Here is a 20,806-nt window from a genome sequence, read left to right as displayed (position 1 = left end):
CTAATGCTTCAAGTATGTACTACATTTTTGAAGATTTTACTACACTTACAAATGATTAAATGCTTTGTAAGTGTAGTACAACACTTACAAACCATTTGTAAGTGTAGTAACGCTTTGTAAGTGTAGTAAAATCTTCAAAAATGTAGTACATACTTGAAGCATTAGCAGGTACTACGTTTTATGCATTCCACCCATTGTATAAAACAAAAAGCAATCGGAAAACTGCCGTTTTGCTATCTGAGACTAAAATTATTATACGATAAAAGCAAAATGATCACCGTTGCACGTCACAAATTTAGTGACTTCTTTATATTTAAAAATATGTTTCATCTAGGCATATTCTAACTTTTATAACCCTGTTTTTAAACAAGGGGTAATTTCAAAAGGCAGATTCACACCCAATAATGTCACTAGAAAAATCACCAAATACATCTTCTTTTTTGGTTGATCATGTCGACATTCAACGGTAATCCATAAATATTATATTATACTGATACGTCGCTAAAGAGTTCTAAAAACAACTGTTTTTTTTTTATATAAAAACAGACTGAAATCTAAAGGAATAACGCAGAGAACACAAGAAATCGCCGATACTTAATAATTATTAACCTATGAAATAACAATAGTGTCAAAATTTCATAAATGTCAATAGTGTCAAAATTTCATAAATGTCAATAGTGTCAAAATTTCGTAACAGTGGAGTGAACTTGTCTGACGTTGGACCAATAACAAACAATTATTTAAAAATATTTAAAAATATTTTTTTCTATTCTCATACTATAATATATTAATTATGAAAGGCAAAGTTTTCAACCTAACAGAAATATTAATAATATTGAAAAATATTAAAAATATTACTAAAAGATTTTTAATTGAAAACCTATTTATTTTTATATTTTTTTATTATTAATTATGATTTCACTACCTGTAGCATAATGACCTTCATTATGATACAGATTTTCATTAAGATACAGATTTTTAGCCGATAAAATCGCCATACGGCATTCGCGATAAAGGTGGCACACGCGCAGTGACCAATGGCGAGTCAAATACATACGCTTTGACAGTTCTCAATATGTAAATAAAGTGTCAAACTGACAAACTACTTAATTTGTTTACGTTACAAAATTAATAAATTTGAATATATTTTTTTGTGAATGATCATAGAAAAAATCGTGTATACAACTTTCATTTAATTATCATTATGAAGCTCGTACTCTATACGAAACTCGCCGCTAGGCGGCTCGTTTCGTATCCCTCATACTCGCTTCATAATGATCATCAAAACTTATTGGACCATTTTCCTGGTAACTAAAAATTGCAAGCCAGATGGATGCTGAAGCGAAGAAGACAAGAGGGAATTCTAAAACTTGCAATTCACGACTTGCAATATTATTATAATAATAATAATAATAATAATAATAATAAGGATGGGTATTGCGTGTGAAAAATACTAAAAAAACGAGATTGCAGAAAATTTAATTTCAATGTTCGATATCGGTATACGTAATAAAAATGTATTTTCTCAGTTTAAATTAAGACAATTTTCTAGACTATCGCGCAACTCGTTGTTTTCCTGCTGTGTATTGTCAGGTTGAGTTTCTGGTATGGGAATCTCAGGAATTTGCTCATCAAGGATTTCATTAGGGACTTGATCTAAAACTAGCTCTTGGTTATTAATCTCCCGTTCGACTTCGCTTTTGATCGTATTGCGTCTAGTCTCTGGGATAAGGTTGTTTCTTACGATTACCCGGTATTGATCTGATACTCTTTGCTCCGATACTTGAATATCTGGGCACTCCCTGCAAAATTCGGCATACAGCTGTTGTCTGTAGCCGATCGTTTCTTGACCGAGGTTTGTCACCTTATAATAGAAGCGCAAAATGCTTTCGTTAATGGACACAGTCCATTTCATGCGCTGCCTCGGTCGTCCCGCTTGAGTGAGCGCCGGCTGATGTTCCGGCGCAGCACCTTCAGCGAGTGGAGCTCTTGCTGTTGTTTGGCTCGCTTGTGGTTGTTGTTCTTGTTGTTGGGCTGTAGCTGTTTGTGTGACAGGGGCCCGCCTCCTCAACACCCTGCCACCGACGTCCCGCATGCTGTCACGTCCAGCGTCGGCTCCAGACGTGCCCTGGCGATCCCCAGGCAGCGGCCCTAAACATAAACTATTAGTCTCCATTCTCATGGGTGTGCATTTTATACCTACTGCCAGGTGTCAGTTTTTGTTCCACGGCAAGTATTCCTGCTACTCTCTGGGTATTGGCGCTACGAATACCCAGAAAGAATCCCCCATTCGCAGGGGGCCGCGCCTGATAGAAGAACTGACATAAAACTCCCACAGGTAATAAGGATGGGTATTGCGTGTGAAAAATACTAAAAAAACGAGATTGCAGAAAATTTAATTTCAATGTTCGATATCGGTATACGTAATAAAAATGTATTTTCTCAGTTTAAATTAAGACAATTTTCTCCATTTTTTTTAAATCAGAATTAACTCGAATAGGGATATCTAAATAATGCATTGCCAAATCCCAAATATGCTTTAGTTTTGTTATATTAAATTAATTTAATTTATAACAAAATAAAAGCACATATTTTTCTTTCGTTGTAGATTTTTTTGGTTCAATATTTCCTTAAACGTTGGTAAAAAATTACGATGGAAGCTTTTAAGGTTATTTTTAAAGCATTTACCCTCCAGATACCAAAAAGTAAAATCATACAAAAATAGTGCATTATAATAATTTTTTCTTTGTTCGTTAATTTTAATTATTTGTTTTTTACTATATGAACATAATAGGGCTTTTCATCGCTTGTCATTTGTTTCGAGCTTCTGTCATGTGTCACATAATATTAATATATCTACGTCATACGTCTTTGGTTTGTATTATTGTATATACCAATAACGTATGTCGTAGATATATTAATATTATGTGACACATGACAGAAGCTCGAAACAAATGACTGTGAATGAAAAGCGCTATATATGCGCCATAGCACCATAAAGTTAAAACACAGAAATTTCATCGTTTGTCGACCTTCTGGGAAACAATTTACTAAGAAATTAAGACATTCTTAATGAAAATTACGTGGAAATGGGACTGACTGTTGATGGTTTTCAATTTTTCAACTGCAAACAAGATTATTCAGCAAACCACACACTGACTGACTCATCAATAAAAAATACGCTGAGACAGTTATCAGAAAGCCGGAAACTCTGCCTACACTACAACATTGCCTTTGATATTTTTAAATTCAATACTTACTGTTTTATCATTTTATGCATTGACAGTCTGCGAGAGTTTACTGGTGACACCGATTCAACTTATTGAAAGAATTAATCTTAAAAAAGACACGATTAGACCTCGATCCTTATTAAAAAGAATGAGTCATCAGATTTTCACTATGTTTATGTATTATGTATTATGTACTTAAATATTACTAATAATATCTTTAATAAGATACTTTTGTTTTGCTAAATAAATTTCTGTGAAAGCAGACAACTAACGATTTGTCACAAAAATTATGAGTAGGTATTCTTTCCAACTGTTTCCGTTGTACATAATAACATAATGTGGGCAACATTGCAATTTTTTATAACATAATGCTTATTTTTGTATAACTCCTAATTATTTGAACTTAAGACAGGAATCTTTCTCAGCTCTATTTTAGTGATCTCAGAACCGCTGCAATTTAGGTGGAAGGTGGAATCGATACTTTAATCACTACCCTTAATTTTTAAACCCATCACAGGATCTTCAAACAAAAATAGACCCGGACATTTAGCACAAAATAAATCGATTTTTAAATACAGCGCCTAGAAACTTGTAACTTTTTGCATTGTGTTCAGTATGATGTCAGGAAAAAAGTCTACAATGGGGGAAATGCATAGTGCATTTTAAAGGGCATATAATGCATCCAGAAGTGCATAAACATGTCAAAATAAGTGTATTAAGGGCCAGATTTTGTGACTCGGGTGGTTTTTGGGGTAGCTGAAGACGAATATTTCATCAGAACCGACCACCGCAGCACCTGGAGTTTCACTGGTAACTTAAGTCATCTGGAGTTTCGAGCAATTTCGGCACTAAATTGATACAAACAGACTACAGACTACTCGGAAATTTTTGGGGTTGCTGAACAAGAATACGCCAGAACCGACCCTCGGTGCACCTGGTGTCCAAAAACCCTCCAAACTGTAGAATCTAGAATTTAACATACCTTAGCTTAGCAGTGACTCTGGGCACTAGGTGGTCCAGAGGTCGGTTCTGATCTCGCACTGGTTCTATTATCTGACCATCCAGCTCTAATTTATATCTTAGATAAACACTGCTAGAAGGATTTACAGGGTGGATCGAGAAGCTCTGCAGTTAGTTACCATAGCCCGTCCCAAGCCTGGATAAAACGTGGAGGGCGATTAGCCAGGCAAGCAACCCACCAATCGTAAAAAACGAATACGGCTCAAAAGAAACAATGTGAAGCCTCGGAACGGGATTGATAATATGAAGACGACCAGGGCAAGAAATAAGAAACCATTTCCTCCTGTACATACAAGAGGAATAAGTAAGAGAATAAGGAACAGAAATATACAAGCTTCATAAAATCGTTTCAGCCGGAAATAACCTGTTCCTTATAGGAAAGGAAGTAAAGAGTTTACACTCCTCATAAAATGGCACTTAGGAAAAGATTTACCGCGGCTAACAATGGACTAACTGGTGAAGATTCTGCATAAGGAGATCATAAGGCAAGACAATAGTTTGTAGCAATTGACAGCAACCAATGACATAGTTTAGGACATATATTTAATGCTGGCCGATACCAACTAATGGAAAAGATCTAAGGCTGTACAATTGTTGCCATGGGAGAACTTCTTGGCCAAACGAATTAACGTAAATGAACAGGCATCGTTAGTGCTGCTCGACATTTTCACTTAGGAGGAGAAATGGAGGAGAATTAACGTCAGATGACCTGACAAGTCCTTAAAACAAAAAAGGATAAAATGCATAAGAAGACTCACAGACAAAATTTATTTTCTAAATTTTTGTTAGCAACAATATGGCCTGTATCCGTTTAAATCACTTTGATCCACTCTGTATAAAACATTTTACTTTATTTGACAGCGAATAATAAAGATTTACTTAGAGTGCAGCAGTATCTACAATATATACTTTATTTTAATAATTATCGACTATACTTTTTCCTTAGATGTTTATCATGCATTGTAATATCTAACAAAAAAATCTGTTTTCAAAGAACACGTATAAACAAAAGTAAATTAGAGTTCTGTTTATATTTGCTTTTCCCCTTCGACCTTCTATAATATTCCATAAATATCTTACATGCCTTTTCATGAAAGGAATGTAGACTGTAGGTAAACACTACGACACTAGTTTCCAATTGTCTTGCATGGAAAAAGGTTTCCACATAAAACTACACACATCGAAAAACTTTAGGGATATTTTTAAAAAGAGACGTAATTTCTTCTTTAATTGTTTTGAATAAATTAATTTATCGATTTGTAGTGTTTAGTAGTACCTATTGGTACTATTCTTTTTCTCATGATCATCTTTTGCATTTATTCTAGTTATTCTAGTTGTCGATAGATGGCGCCATAATAAAAAAATATATTTTTTTTAATTAGATAATAATATTACAAATATAATCTGTATAATTTATAAGACTATACAAATCAAAGAAAATACCATTTTATAAATGCAAGAAACACATTCGATTTGTTTTTATTCCAAATTGAAAATAAAATGTGACAACTGTCAGATTTAACTAAAATGTCATGTTAGAATAGATGTCATAAATGTGTATTATCACGGACTTACCCTTTTTCCTATCATTTGTTACGCACTGAAAAATGCTCATGAAAAGGACAACAGTACACTTTAAAAGACCAAAAATAAGCATTTTTTCAAGATTTTTTTTCTCAGAAACTTGATTAAAAATGAACATAAAACTTTTTACATATTAGTATCTAACTCTTATAGGATACAAAGAATATCTTTTTTCATTTACGCACGTATAGGTCTGGATCCCGCGTATGAAAAAAAAGTTGATTAGTAGCAAGCTGAAAATTTGTTAATAGCTTAAGGGTGTTTAGTCGGACAAGCTTTGATATATGGGAACACTGTAACAGGGGCAGTTTTAATTGTGGACCAGGTTAAAAATTTGGAACGGTCAGCCACGAAAACGGCACATGTATTTTGTCCGACAGAACAGACTTAAACTCTCCGAACAGAGATTAAACTCTCATGCAAAAATCAGACTGCTATTTATTACCTGTCATAATTCCTGTCATTTGACATGTTCTACATGTTCCACTCATTAAAACGCCCATTTGGTGATAAATAGCAGTCTGATTTTTGCATGAGAGTTTAATCTCTGTTCGGAGAGTTTAAGTCTGTTCTGTCGGACAAACTACATGTGCCGTTTTCGTGGTCTGACAGTTACAAATTTTTAACCTGTTCCACAATTAAAACTTCCCCTGTTCCAGTAATCCCATGTATCAAAGTTTGTCCGACTAGACACCCTTTAGCTATTAACAAATTTTTAGCTTGCTATTAATCAACTTTTTTTTCATACGCGGGATCCAGACCTAGTACACTAATATTGTAAAGGGCGCCAAAGTCGAGACCTGGAAAAAAAGTAGTTCCGATGGCGGAAAGTTAATCTCAGGATTGGGATCTCTGACACAAAAAAATCGTACGGCATTTGAAAAAGGAAGGTTTCTTACGTGACAATTTACCACCGTTAGTGAAAAATTCTGCAAAAAAAAAGATTTTACGGAAATTTGAAAAAATTTTGTGAAAAAATCGCCCGTTCTTTTTTCAGTTTTTCATTTTTAAAAAATTTTCATTTTTTATTTTTTGATCAAATTGTGGTAAATTGTCACGTAAGAAACCTTCCTTTTTCAAATGCAGTACGATTTTTTTGTTTCAGATATCCCAATCCTGAGATTAACTGTCCGCCATCATTTTTCGAAGCCTCGACTTTTGCGCCGTCTACCTACAATATTAGTGTACGTGCATAAATGAAAATAGATATATTTTTTGTATTCTTTAAGAGTTAGATATTAATATGTAAAAAGTTTTATATTCATTTTTAATAAAGATTCTGAGAAAAAAATTCTTGAAAAAAACGAATATTTTTGGTCTTCTAAAGTGTACTAGTACCTTAAATATACAACAAAATTTGTTGAAATGTCAAAAATAACGAGAATGCCTCTCAGAAATACCAATATCGAGAAGTACAATTAAAACAAAAGATAGATCATCACAAAATATAGTCGTAATAAGAAAAAACAGAATGAATATATTCAGTATGCTGATGATACCAATATTCTCATGTCTCACAGTGAACCCATACAACTGGTGGAAAATACCAATGTTGCGTCTGCTGAATTTAGCACATACTGTAAAAATAATGGACTTCAAGCTCAACGTAACAAAAACACATTTTATGCGTTTCTTACCAAAAAACTTAACTCCAAATTCTGACTTTTATTTACATGTGGATGACAAATCAGTAGAAAGTTATACTAGAACGAAATTTTTGGGGGTAACCCTAGATCATAAACTTACATAGGAAATTCACGTAAATCATGTATCAGCAAAGTTAAGTACATGTAGCTATATAATGCGTAATTTAAGAGAAGCTGTCTCATTTGATAATATTGCGAATGATTTACTTTAGTTTAGTCCAGTCTGTACTTCAGTATGGCTTAATATTTTGGGGTTGCTCATCTCATTTTGAACGGGCATTTATAGCTCAAAAGAAAGTTTTAAGAAGTATGTATGGCGTTCCATTTTCGGATAGTTGCAAGCCATTATTTAAGAAGTCTAATATAGTCTAATGATGACATTCACTCACGTCATGATACTAGAGGTAAATCAAATTTTCGACAACCTTTCTCTAGATTAGGTGTATCCCAACATGCACCTGAATATATTGGAATAAAATGTTACAATAAAATAGTCAATATATTAACCCTCAGTAATTCTTCACATAAAGGTTTTCGCCAAACTGTGTATTCATTTTTAATGGACAACACATTCTACAGTATTGATGGATTTTTAAATTTTTAACATTTTTGCAACAATACTTAGTTCTAAAATTTTTATTTGTAACTTTTATTTATTTCTTATTTATTTTATTGTAATCACTGTTTTATTTTAATCATGTGTACTTTTGCTATATATTGCACTCTATTGTACTAAAATTTTGACTAGTCCGATAAGATTTATACATTTTTTTTGTAAGAATTGTGTAAACTTTGTGGATGAATAAATTCTATCTATCTAATACAAAGTATCGCGTCCACCCTGGTTTAGGCTCTACATCTGTTGTTCTTAGACAAAATGAGATTGCTGATACAATGTTGAGGTACATTTGCCCATTCTTCTATCAGACGTTCTCAAAAACGAAACGGCGTGTATGTTATCCATAAAATATGTGGAGTAATTCTTCGTTGAAGCATATCCCATACATGCTCGATGGGATCCAGGTCGGAGGATTATGCTGACCAAGGCAACATATCAATACCTTCGTTGGTAAGCCATTATGTCACGTGCGGCATGCGAACCAGCATTATCATGCATGAGGTGGAAGTTTTGATCAACCGCATCATCAAACAGATGAACGACAGGTTGCAGAATGGTGTCGAGGTACTGCTGAACTGTAAGGAAGCGGTTTTGAAAAACGAGGTTCATTTTCTGCTACAGTCTATTATTCCACTCCATATCTTCCTGCACCACCTCTGTATGTGTAAACGTCCTAAATGTGCTTTAAGCGTTCTATATTTTCAGATCGTTTCCACACTCTTACTCGACGAGAACCTGGATGAAATCCAAATCTAGATTCGTCGGAGAATAAAACTGTAGCCCAATCATTTGCATTCCAGTTTTGATATTCTTGACACCACTCTAATCTTGCAGCGCGATTGCCTCTGGAGATAGGTGGACATCTCGATGGCCTTCGATGGTGGAGATTGGCTTCATGGAGACGATTTCCTACAGTATCACAACCTACCGTTACCTGGTGTGCCCTCTAACAAGTCGCTAACCAATTCAGGCGCTGTAATTGTTGGTTGTCTTCTAGCGGTTAAAACTAAACATCAGTGTTGAGCTTAAATTATAGCGTGCTCACCTCCTAGGTGACGTTCGCCTAGACTTCCAGTGTCACAAAAACGCTGCCACAATTGACTTGGGAGACTCTCATGCTCTCAACTGCATTAATTGGATGCATGCCATATTGAAAAAGGCCTGCATCCCTATTTATCTCATCCAATGTTAAATGGCATCTTTTCATGATAAAAAACAATATTTCCAATGCACTAAGTAAACAAGAACTTTAAAGCATGAACAAAATCGAAACTACCAGCATATTTACTGCAGTGTAAAATATATAATTTGTTCCTCTCCTGTAAAAAGCATTGTCAAATATTCGTTATCACTTTTACCGTTATGTTTTACTCACAAAAATCTACAGGATGAGCCACTGTATAAATTCAATTATTGAAATCAAAAATGATCACGTGAATTTATTTTTATTAATCTTATTGTTATAACAATATCCCTAGACTTTTCCGATGTATATATTAGTGGAGTCACTGAAGGTGGATAAGCTATTACCTCCGATTTCGTTGAACCTCCATAGATTTGCATGAAAATTGGTGAGTAGTTAGAGGATATCTCAAGGAACATAGGTGACATTGTGCCAACTTGCGCTTTTACCCTGGGGTGGATGCCACCCCTTCTCGGGGGTGAAAATTATTTTATTAAAAATAACCCCATAATTCGATAGGGGGACAAATTTCAAGAAAAATTTGTTATATAAAGTTATTAAAATAAATCAAAACTTTTTAAGTTATTAAAGATCAAAGATTTTAATTTATCCTAAGAAAAATGCATGTTTTTAACCAATTTTTCATCAATAACTCAAAAAGTGTAAGTTTTTACAAAAAAGTTATTATTATCAAAATTGAATCTAATAAAAAATAAAAGAAACCCCTTACTAGAAAAACCTTTTGTTAACTAAAAGTGAGTTATAGGTAATTGAATGTATATTTTTGTCGGCGAGTAAAAAACTAAGTATTCAAGCCGAAATAACGGGAAATTGATGCATTTTATAACATAAACTTATTAAACATTTGTCAAAGTACTTAAAAAATATCTATTAAATGAGCCCCCCAACATGTTAATAGCGTTAAAATTTATGCTACAAATTTTTTCAAAATTTATCTTTTAAAAATTTTTCCAAAAAATGTTATTGTTTTTTTTTTAATAACTCCGTTCATGTTTACGATATCAAGTCTATCTAAAAACTGTTTGAAAGTTAATTCCAAGTGCTATTTAAGCACGTTGAACCTAACCTTATAAACACCTTACTTTTTTTAAAATAAAAGGTTAAATGACCCCGGTTGCATGGTTCCCGCAGCAAAATTTAAGATTTAAACGTTTCTATCTCGGTTATTTTTTACCCTATAGAAATAGTAAAACAGGTAAAATATTTGGCACAGAAAAAACTAAAATTTGGTTATATATAATTTTTACGTATATTGAGTATTTTTGGAGTTATTATCAAAAGAATATGAGAATTACAATAATTTTAAAAATTATGATTTTTTAAAATTATATCCTTCTTTCAAAAATATGCATTCTAAACCGGTAAAAATTATCAAAAACATTACTTATGTTAATATAAAGAAGTTCTTGTAACGATTACTATAAATTTTAATTTTTGTGGAAATGGCGTATGTTTTATTTTTTACTTTTTCCTAAAAAATTCGAAACGGTTCTTTGATTTTCATTATAACTTGCTTAATTTTGACGCTATTACCTTGTGTTGAAGCTCATTTGATAGGCATTCCGAAGTACTTTGACAAATGTTTAACAGGAATATTTTATACATTGCATCGTTTTCCCGTTATTTAAGCTTGAATACTTAGATTTGAGTACTCGTCGAAAAAAATACACATTCAATTGCCAATAACTCACTTTGAACTAACATTAGTTTAGGTCTTTATGCGAGGAATGTATTCAGTTTTTATTATCTTCAATTTCAGTAATAATAACTTTTTTGTAAAGGCTTATAGTTTTTGATTTATACGTGAAAAACCGACTTAAAACATGCATTTTTTTACGAAAAAATAAAATCTTTGGTCTTTAATAACTCAAAAAGTGTTTATTTATTTTAATAACTTTATATAACAAATTTTGCTTATAATTTGTCCCTCTATCGACTTATGGGATTATTTTTAATAAAATAATTTTCACCCCCGAGAAGGGGTGGCATCCACCCCCAGGGTAAAAGCGCAAGTTGGCATTATGTCATCTTTGTTCCTTGAGGTATCCTCAAATTCCTCACCAATTTTCATGAAAATCGATGGAGGTTCAACGAAATCGGAGGTAAAAACCTTCAGTGACTGCACTATATTATCTACTTATTTCTATGAGTGGTTACTAGAAGTTTTTGATATCGTTGACTAACAGGGTGGTGAATCGTAAAGCGGGCCATAGGAAACTCAATGTAAAATTCTAAACTGTTAAATTCCTGCTTCCCTAATTATTTTACATCAAAAGTTAAAATTGTTCTATGATTTAAACACATTCCAAAATTTTGAAAAATATGATACATTTGCCACAGTAGGTATGTGTGTAAAATTTAGGCCCACGTTACTATTTAACTGACAGTGCGCACACTATTGATTAAATAAATCATCTTTATTATTATTAATTTCTCCACAAGTGAGGGTATCTTATCAACTGTATTATTTTGTAAACAATAAAGGATGAAATAAAAATTTTGTCAGTTCAAATATTGTTAATATTAATAACTTTATTGTGACCGAACGCAACCGTTACACATTATGACATTGTGTGTGGCCTAACTTTGGCGTGATAGTCCAAAAATTTATTATATTTTTACAAAATGTTGGAATATGTTTAATTCATAGAACAATTTTAACAGTTGTTTTCAATACAGATTTAAATCCTCTACAAATAGTTTCTCACATGTTTTGATGTAAAATAGTTAGGGAAGCAGGAATTCAACAGTTTAGAATTTTACATTGAATTTCCTATGGCCCATTTTCCAATTCACCACCCGGTATAAATTTTCAACCTATCAGGATTGACACTTAATTATAATTAATTAAGTGTGCTACATTTGTTTATATCAGTTTATCAACAGAACTGGTTCAATTACAAAAAAGTTTTTAATGTTTATGTTTCAAATGTCCTTCTTCCTAGTTTATACATAGGCTCAATGCTTGTTTCACTTCGGTTTTTAGCCTCAATTGACATTGTCTGACTATCTTTTCCTTGGTCGTCCCAATGATCTTCCATTTGGCGATTTGTCTCTTGCTATTCGTACTATTCTATTTTCTGTCATTCTTTCTATGTGTCCACATGTTTATTTCTTCTATACCACATCTCGCTCGTATTTCCTCACTTCTTACTATGTCTCTTAGAGTTTGGTTTGTTATATTTCGTAAGACTTTCATTTGTGCTGTTACTTGAAATACTAGACTAATAGATTTACCATTTACCTATATAGTCTTGGAATTGCCACAAGAATTTTTCATTAATCAAATCTAAAAATAGATCCATGAATGTTTAAATAATGTAGGGTTACATCATTTTATTATAAAAATAAGACCATTAAGAGAAAAATTCGTCTAGCCTGTTAAACACATTATTTTTTTGATCATACTTTAACTAAAACAAAAAAGTTAATCTAGATCAAGGTTTTGGAATTATAATTATTCATTTAAAATACAGAATTACATCAACAATATAGCAACAATTAAGAATTGTGTCATTAAAACATTTAATTTGTAAGATAACTGCAATCAATTGTGCAAAATACCTATTATTATGTCCTAGATAGACAGGATGCCCTAAAAAGAAGGGGGTGAGCTCAAAGTTACCCGCCCTCACAAGGCAAAAATGTCTAGATCTGCCACTAAGTGTAACAATTGGATTGCTATTAAATATTATTATTAGCAGGGTTGGCAAAAACCAAGGTTTTTTCGAAAAAACCAAAAAAACCGGGTTTTTTGGTTTAAACCAGGTTTATTTGGTTTAAACCAGGTTTATTTGATACAAAGTAGGCATAATATGTCTAAATACTTTAAAAATGAATAAATTATTTTATAAAATAATAGTAATAAATAATGAAAAAAAAAAGGATTAAGACAACTTTTAGTTTTATTTACACACACAAAAAATTAATACATATACTTAACAAAAAAACATATTCAAACGTAATAATATTCAAAATAACTAAGTTAGAAAGTAAAAAAATAGAATTTATATCTTAATTTTCTTTATTTGCGGCAGCTGTAGTAAAACTTTATAAAAACACCAGTTTTTAGGCTAAATAAAAAAAAATAAAAATAAAAAAGCCAAATTTAAACCAACTGGTTTTTTTAAGAAAAAAAAAACAGTTGGTTTAAACCTTGGTTTAAACTAGGGTTTTAACCATGTTGGTTTAAACCTGCCAACCCTGATTAATAGATTATATTTTTGGTCTATATTTAATATTTATTTCAAAAGAATCAATCATGAGATAGATACATTGAAGAAACACATCTTAAATAATGAGGTATAATTAGTGTAACCAACTAGTTCGAAAAATTCGGGACATGGCCCGAGTTACGAAGTTGTGTTCCAGTGTCCCAGACAAGGCTTACATTTTGGTAAAATTCCATTTTGAAATTTTGAATTGGTTAGCCACAAAAAAAGTCGACAATTTCTAGAGTGTAATACTAATACCACATCCAAAATGCATGCATTTTATATTGTGGTAATATTTCCAGAGAATGATTTCCGGATTGGAAGTCGAAATATCAAAAAAAACTAACAAAAATGTAATTATCAAATATACTTAATAATTTACAACCTAGAATTAAATTTCTTATAATTACGTATTTAAAAGCAGCCAAAGTCAAAAATTGAATTTTTAAGTTTTTTTGGGTTATGATTTAAAATTACTCTCTGAAATCTTTTCGTTCCAACAATATATCCAACGATATATTCCAACAATCATATTATAAAGTCATTAGTCAAGTTAAACAGTGTTTTTTGATCTCTGCTCGAATTATTGGATTTAAAGTGGTTTAAACTTATCCAAAATTTTCGTTCTTTTTGTGTATTGTTCTTCAAATGTATCTACGTTCATTGAAGAGATTAATTTTCTTGTTTTTGTTTGCAAGTCCAATCAATATTTGATAATATTATTTCATCTATTGTGTATACTCCTTATAAAAAGCTACTAATTAAGCCAAAAAAAGTGCCAACTGATAAGAACTTAATTGAGGTGATAGGTTTATTAGTCCAGAAATATTAGAACTGATATACTCACATTATATTAGCCCAGTGAAATTGGCATTATGGCTGCAAATAAGTGTTCAAAGTGCAATGAAGATATCAGTGATAAATCAGTGGCTTGTGACAGCTGTCATATTATTCTTCATCCGACCGAAGGATGTACTGGCTTAAGTGCTTCTGAACTTCGAGCTGTTGTAATCCAGAAGAGAACGTTGTTCTACTTTTGTTCTGATTGCCGACTGTCATTCAAAAGTGTGCCCAAAATTCTAAGAGAAGTTGAAAACCTGAAGTGCGAAGTCACCTTACTCAAAGCTGAAATCCAGATGCTAAAAGATAACAAGAGTAACTTTCCAATAACCGATGACATCATAAATGAGCTACACGAACGCCAAAAAAGGTCAAATAATTTACTTATCTTCAATCTCCCAGAACCATCAACTTCAACTGAGGATATTAATCAAATAAAAACACTTTTATCTGGAGCGAGTGAAGGTGCGATAAGTGTCAACAGTAAACATATCTTTCGTTTTGGGAAGAAGAATAAAAACGGTCATAGACCAATTAAAGTCGTTCTTTCCTCGGCTCGCGAAGTGCATCAAATCTTAAGAAACAAAGTTAAATTAGGCCAGGCAAATAAAATATTTTTCCCTCGATTTTTCCTATCTGATCAAACTCCCTGTCAGAAAAAGCAACTCGATTCAGTGAAAAACGAACTTAGAGTGCGTCAACAGGCTGGTGAGCAAAATTTAACTATTAAATACTTCAACAATACACCGAAAATCTGTAAAAAAAACTAAAACCGGGCAGCCCTATACTTTATTACCAAAATGTTAGAGGACTAAGAACTAAACTGTCTGACCTCAGCTTGAATGTCAGCAACTGTTCCTATGATATCATTATCTTAACTGAAACCTGGCTCACACCTGAAATTACGGATGCTGAACTTGGACTTCTCAACTACAACATCTACAGAACTGACTGCTCTAAGGACTCCAGTGTCTTCAGTAGAGGTGGGGGAGTGTTGATTGCCATTAAGAACTCAATTCCTTCTTATCAAATTCAGTCTGATCCTTCGATTGAACAGTTGTTTGTTCTCTTTAATAACAAATCTATAATCGGTACAGTATATTTTCCACCTAAATCTATAGCTACTTTATACCAATCGTACTTTGAACAGCTTATCACTATAAGCGAGCAATATGATAGAGCAAACCTTTTTCTATTGGGTGATTTTAATCTTCCATCTGCAGTTTGGGATGTCGATGATTATTGTTCCGTTGCTTCTCCTCAGCCTACAGCTACACAATCTGAAGCTGATTCTATTGAAACTATATCCAATATCTGTGCTTTTTTCAATCTCTTCCAGACCAACGAAATAACCAACGATAGAGGAGTTACGCTTGATCTCATTTTATCTCCATTGGGTATTGATGTATTGAAGGCTATCGACACTTTAATTCCAGTGGACACACATCATCCTCCGCTTGAATGCAGTTTGCCACTCAAAATCACAAATGATCATTTATCTGGTGAAGAGTATTATTATGACTTTATTCATGCTGACTATGCAGCAATTCGTTCATCCCTTCAAGCAATTAATTGGGATGGTGCACTTCAAGGAAAAGTACTCTCTGACATGGTTTCTGTATTTTACGACATTTTTTATTCCATCATTGATTGTTTTGTTCCGCTAAAAAAAATCTGTGATAAGAAATATCCATGCTGGTACTCCTCTGAGCTGAAGAAGTTGCTTCACGAGAAGAAATCAGTGCACAAGATATATAAGAGCACAAGGTGTCCAGAAAGTTATGCAGCATTTAGTAACTTAAGAACTAGATGTAAATTTTTATCAAGACAGTGTTATGCTGATTACATTCAACGTACCGAACATTCTATTGTTAATAACGTTAAATCCTTTTGGAAATTTGTAAGTAGTAAAAGGGAAAATAACGCTATACCTAATACAATGACTCTTGGAGATCGTACTGCCTTCAATGGAACTGATATTGCTAATCTTTTTGCTAACCAATTCTCTTCCGTCTATACTAACCAATCCTTACATCCGCATGTAACCCAGATTTCACCTTTGGTTAATGTGTCTAATTATCACATTGAAATTTCAAAAATCTACGAAAAACTGTCTGAACTCAATACCAACAAAGGTCCTGGTCCTGATGGAATTCCCCCCACTTTCCTTAAAACATTCAGCTTCATTCTATCGCGCCCACTTTTTTATATATTTAATAAGTCTTTATCAACAGGGGAATTTCCAGACTACTGGAAAAACTCTTATGTCACTCCAATATATAAATCAGGTCGAAAATCGGATATAGGTAACTATCGTCCCATTTGTATTCTTAGTGCTATTCCTAAAGTTTTTGAGAGCATTATTTCCGATTATTTAAGTTATGACTTCTCGCCAATTATAGGGGCCCAACAATTTGGATTTACATCCAAAAAATCAGCAGAATTGGGTCTCATAACATATGTTGATTTTTTGACAGATGCTCTTGAGAGGGGTTTACAAGTTGACTCTGTGTATACTGACTTTTCCAAAGCTTTCGACAAAGTTAATCATGAGCTCTTGATTCATAAACTTTATTTATACGGAGTTGATGGCCTTATATTGAAGTGGCTCAAGAGCTATCTTACGCAAAGATCGCAAATTGTCAGGGTTAATCATCACTATTCTCATACCATCTCTGTTAACTCAGGTGTACCACAGGGATCACACTTGGGACCTCTGTTGTTTAATATATTTATCAATGATCTAATACCCTGTTTCCAAGTAAGTGAAACTTTGTTATTCGCTGATGATTTAAAATGTTTTAAAATAATCACATCTGAGGCTGATTCACTTAGTCTACAAGGTGATATTGATCGCCTATCTAACTGGTGTATGCAAAATGGTATGTGTTTGAATGCATCCAAATGCCATATTCTTCGTTTCCACCGAACTCATCATCCAATCATCTTCGAATATAGTATAAATAATCTGACCTTACATTCTGCCTCTGAAACTAGGGATCTAGGTGTGATCCTTGACTCCGCCCTTAGCTATAAATCACACATTTACAGTACAATACAGAAGTCTATGAAGATGCTTGGCTTTATAAAAAGAACCACTAGAGACTTTACAAACATCTCAGCTATTAAATCTCTTTATTTCTCCCTGGTTAGATCTCATTTCGATTACTGTTCCACAATTTGTTCCCCCTATTACTTTACTCATAAACTGAAGATTGAGGCTGTCCAACACAATTTTCTGAGATATACTGCCAGTAAGTTGCATGTATACTATGACTATTCTGTATTAGAGCGCATACTGAACTTACCTCCTCTTGATTACCTCCTCTTGAGGTACGCAGAAAACAAAGAGACTTAATTATTTTATTTAAAATTATCAACGGGCTGTGTAACTGCCCCGAACTTCTCTCCAAAATATCTCTATTTGTCCCCAGTCGTTCGACTAGGCAGGTGCAAACCTTTTATGTCTCTTTTCATAGATTCAATTATTCTTACAACACATTTATTCCTAGAACTCTTCGATTAGCTAACTCATTAAATAACCTCGAAATTTTTAATATATCAGTTTCCCGCTTTAAAAACCTAATTTCTTCCCTAACTTTTTAACTTTTTAATATTTTCGGCCAGAGCTTTTGTATTGTGATTAGTGTTACATGACCTGTATGTATTAGATAACTTAAAACCGTTATACCTTACAACATTTCCGAATTGATTTAGGTGATATCTTTTGTTTGTAATTGTACTGACCTAATGTTATCTTATTCTTTTTTTCTTTCTTTTTTGTAACTGTATTACTCATACGAGTTATTTTTTCTCAAACCACTTGGTTATATGTTATATTACGATAGTTTATGTTATATAATTGGTTAACATTAATGTTATATAATTGTATAATTATGTTATATAATTTAGGACACTGTAAAATTTATATCGGAATAGGGCTTGCCCGTGAATAAATAAATAAATAAATAAATATATAACATATTATAGTAGAAAATATCCATGACTACAAAATTATTTGTTTTTTGAACGTCTGAACTCAACTTTTGATAGTTTTGATGGCAGGTTCTGCTTGCACACATGAAATGTTTTTTAACTTTCGATGCCAAATATCTCTGGATCCTTAGATGATACCTAGACGGTCCAAATATAATATCAAATTCCTGGTAAAGTTTTATTGAGAAATGTACAAAAACAAGTAAAATAAAAAATAAAATCTAAACATTTTTGGGTTTTTTGTAAAAGTATTTTAAAAATTTATAAAAGACATACTTAAATGTTTTTTTCACTCTAAAAAATCTATGCAGAACTAAACAATACATCTAGTTTTCAAATAAAAAAAAATAGGTCTCTAAGTGCTTTGGTTACAGAAATATGTGACATAATGTTAACATTGTTGTTAAATGGGACTTCGGGTGCCCTTAAACAATTTTCATGTGCACCATTTAATAGTAATGCCTATTTTGAATTTTCGTTTTTGTTGATTTTCTTAATACAAATCTTTTGAGGCATTATTCTTTGAATTATGTAAAAGGCTTAAGTGGGTAGGCGCAAAATTTGTTTGCAATGCTTTTTAAATGCATTTATTTTTTCGAATCCTGAGAAAACCAAGTATTATTTTTGAAAAATTTAAATGCAGAATAAAATATTACATTATTACCGAGGACCGAAAGTTCCCAAAAACCTCTATAATGTTTCAGGGGTGAAGAAAAAAGAAAAAATTGAGAGTAATTTTTAATTTCAAATAGCTTATTCAAAAGAAACCTTTTGTTTATTCTAATAAGGGACTTTCAGTCCTCGGTAATAATGTAATCTTTCAATCTGCGTTTAAATTTTTCAAAAATATTTATTAGTTTTTTCAGGATTCAAAAAGCATTAATGCATTTTAGCATTGCAAGTATATTTTGGGCCTATGCTCTTAATACTTTTTATTCATGAATGATATTATTTATAAAAGGTCAAGCCAATTAGACTAATAGATTTACCTATATAGTGTCGGTATTACCACAAGAATTTTTAATTAATCAAATCTAAAAATAGATCCATGAATGTTTAAATAATTTAGCCTTACATCATTTTATTATAAAAATAGGACCATTAAGAGAAAAATTCGTCTATGCTGTTCAACACATTACTGATTTTTTTGATTACACCTGAAGAAATAATACATAAAAAGTTAATCTAGATCAAGGTTTTGGAATTATAATTATTCATTTAAAAAACAGCATTACATCAACAATATGAATGAATAAAGCAACAATAATTGTGCCATTAAAAAAATTAATTTGTAACTTAACTGCAATCAATTGTGTAATTAGTAACTTCTGCAGTCAATTGTAAAATACCTATTATTATTCCCTAGATAGGCAGGATGCCCTAAAAAGAAGGGTGTGCGCTCAATTGCCGGAACGCCCCTCGTTAATTTAAATTCGTATTGTAAATTTAGAAAGGTATTAATACCTTAACGACCAATTATCCTGTTCATGTAATTGAGTTAAAGTTAAACAACCGAAAAAACATATTTAACAATTACGGTAGAGGTTAGAATAAGTAATAAATAATTTTTAAAAATAATAACTAAGAAAACAAACCTGTTTTGATCTATTTAAGAAATTTTTATGCTGTACACAACACTTCGATCGAGAAAATCACTCACTTTTTATACAATTCACTTCTACTTTCCACAAAACACGATTGTGATTTCTAGTAAATAAAAAATCAAACTCTCAGCAAATTGGATACTGGATTTGATATATCAACAAACGGCGCAAGACAGCTGTAATAAACAACGCGCAGCACTCGAATGCGAAGCGAGATAGCGAGAAGCGAGGAATCGCCTGATAGGCCTTTCCAACGACAGCTGGGTTTAAAATTATCAATGACTGGATGGATGATGATGGTAGGGTGACTCATTGGACCATAAATTCCAAGAATTAAAGGATTTAAAATATGTAACCCGAAGATAGGCAACCAATACATCCCTTAATTTGATATACATATTTTAACAAACTACACACAACCAAACTTATATGGCATCATCTGATATTTTTTATTATTTCAAGCGAATTAAAAAAAAACAACATATGAAGTCAAACAATATTTTTTATTTTAAAGCAATTTAATCCACAATACAAACAAATTAAAGAAAACAATCATTATATTTGCCTTATCCCTATGCGGGATCGGCTTCCTTAACTGCATTTCTCCACACAATTCTATCTTGGGACATATCAATGTTAATCCCCTTTACCAACATGTCCTGCCTTATCGTCTCCCCCCAGGTCTTCTTTGGTCGTCCTCACCAGTGCCGGATTAAGAATCTTGAGGCCCCTAGGCAACCAAAGCTATGAGGCCCCATAAGAAAAAGTTACTTTTTTATGGTTTGAGATTTTTGGTATCTCTAATAATTTTTAAGTTATTTTGAAAAAAAAACATTTTTTTAAAGTTAT

The 20,806-nt window shown here is 32.4% G+C and overlaps 1 protein-coding gene across 6 annotated transcripts in view; it reads right to left on the bottom strand.

Annotated features, from left to right (window-relative positions):
* Positions 1-20,253, bottom strand: part of LOC114327849 (uncharacterized) — a 107,593-nt gene extending 87,340 nt beyond the window's left edge. For 4 of the 6 annotated variants that reach the window (XM_028276557.2, XM_028276560.2, XM_028276561.2 and 1 more), the window contains exon 1: positions 19,949-20,253. The gene's annotated coding sequence lies outside the window, so the exon portion shown is untranslated. Of the gene's footprint in view, positions 1-3,260; positions 3,279-19,948 lie in introns of those variants that run through there. The other 2 variants (XM_028276558.2, XM_028276559.2) reach the window with 2 other exon arrangements.
* Between the last annotated feature and the right edge of the window lie 553 nt (positions 20,254-20,806).

This window comes from Diabrotica virgifera, chromosome 5, assembly GCF_917563875.1.
Source record: "Diabrotica virgifera virgifera chromosome 5, PGI_DIABVI_V3a".
NCBI classification, from domain to species: domain Eukaryota; kingdom Metazoa; phylum Arthropoda; class Insecta; order Coleoptera; family Chrysomelidae; genus Diabrotica; species Diabrotica virgifera.
This window is presented reverse-complemented; position numbering and strand designations above follow the sequence as displayed.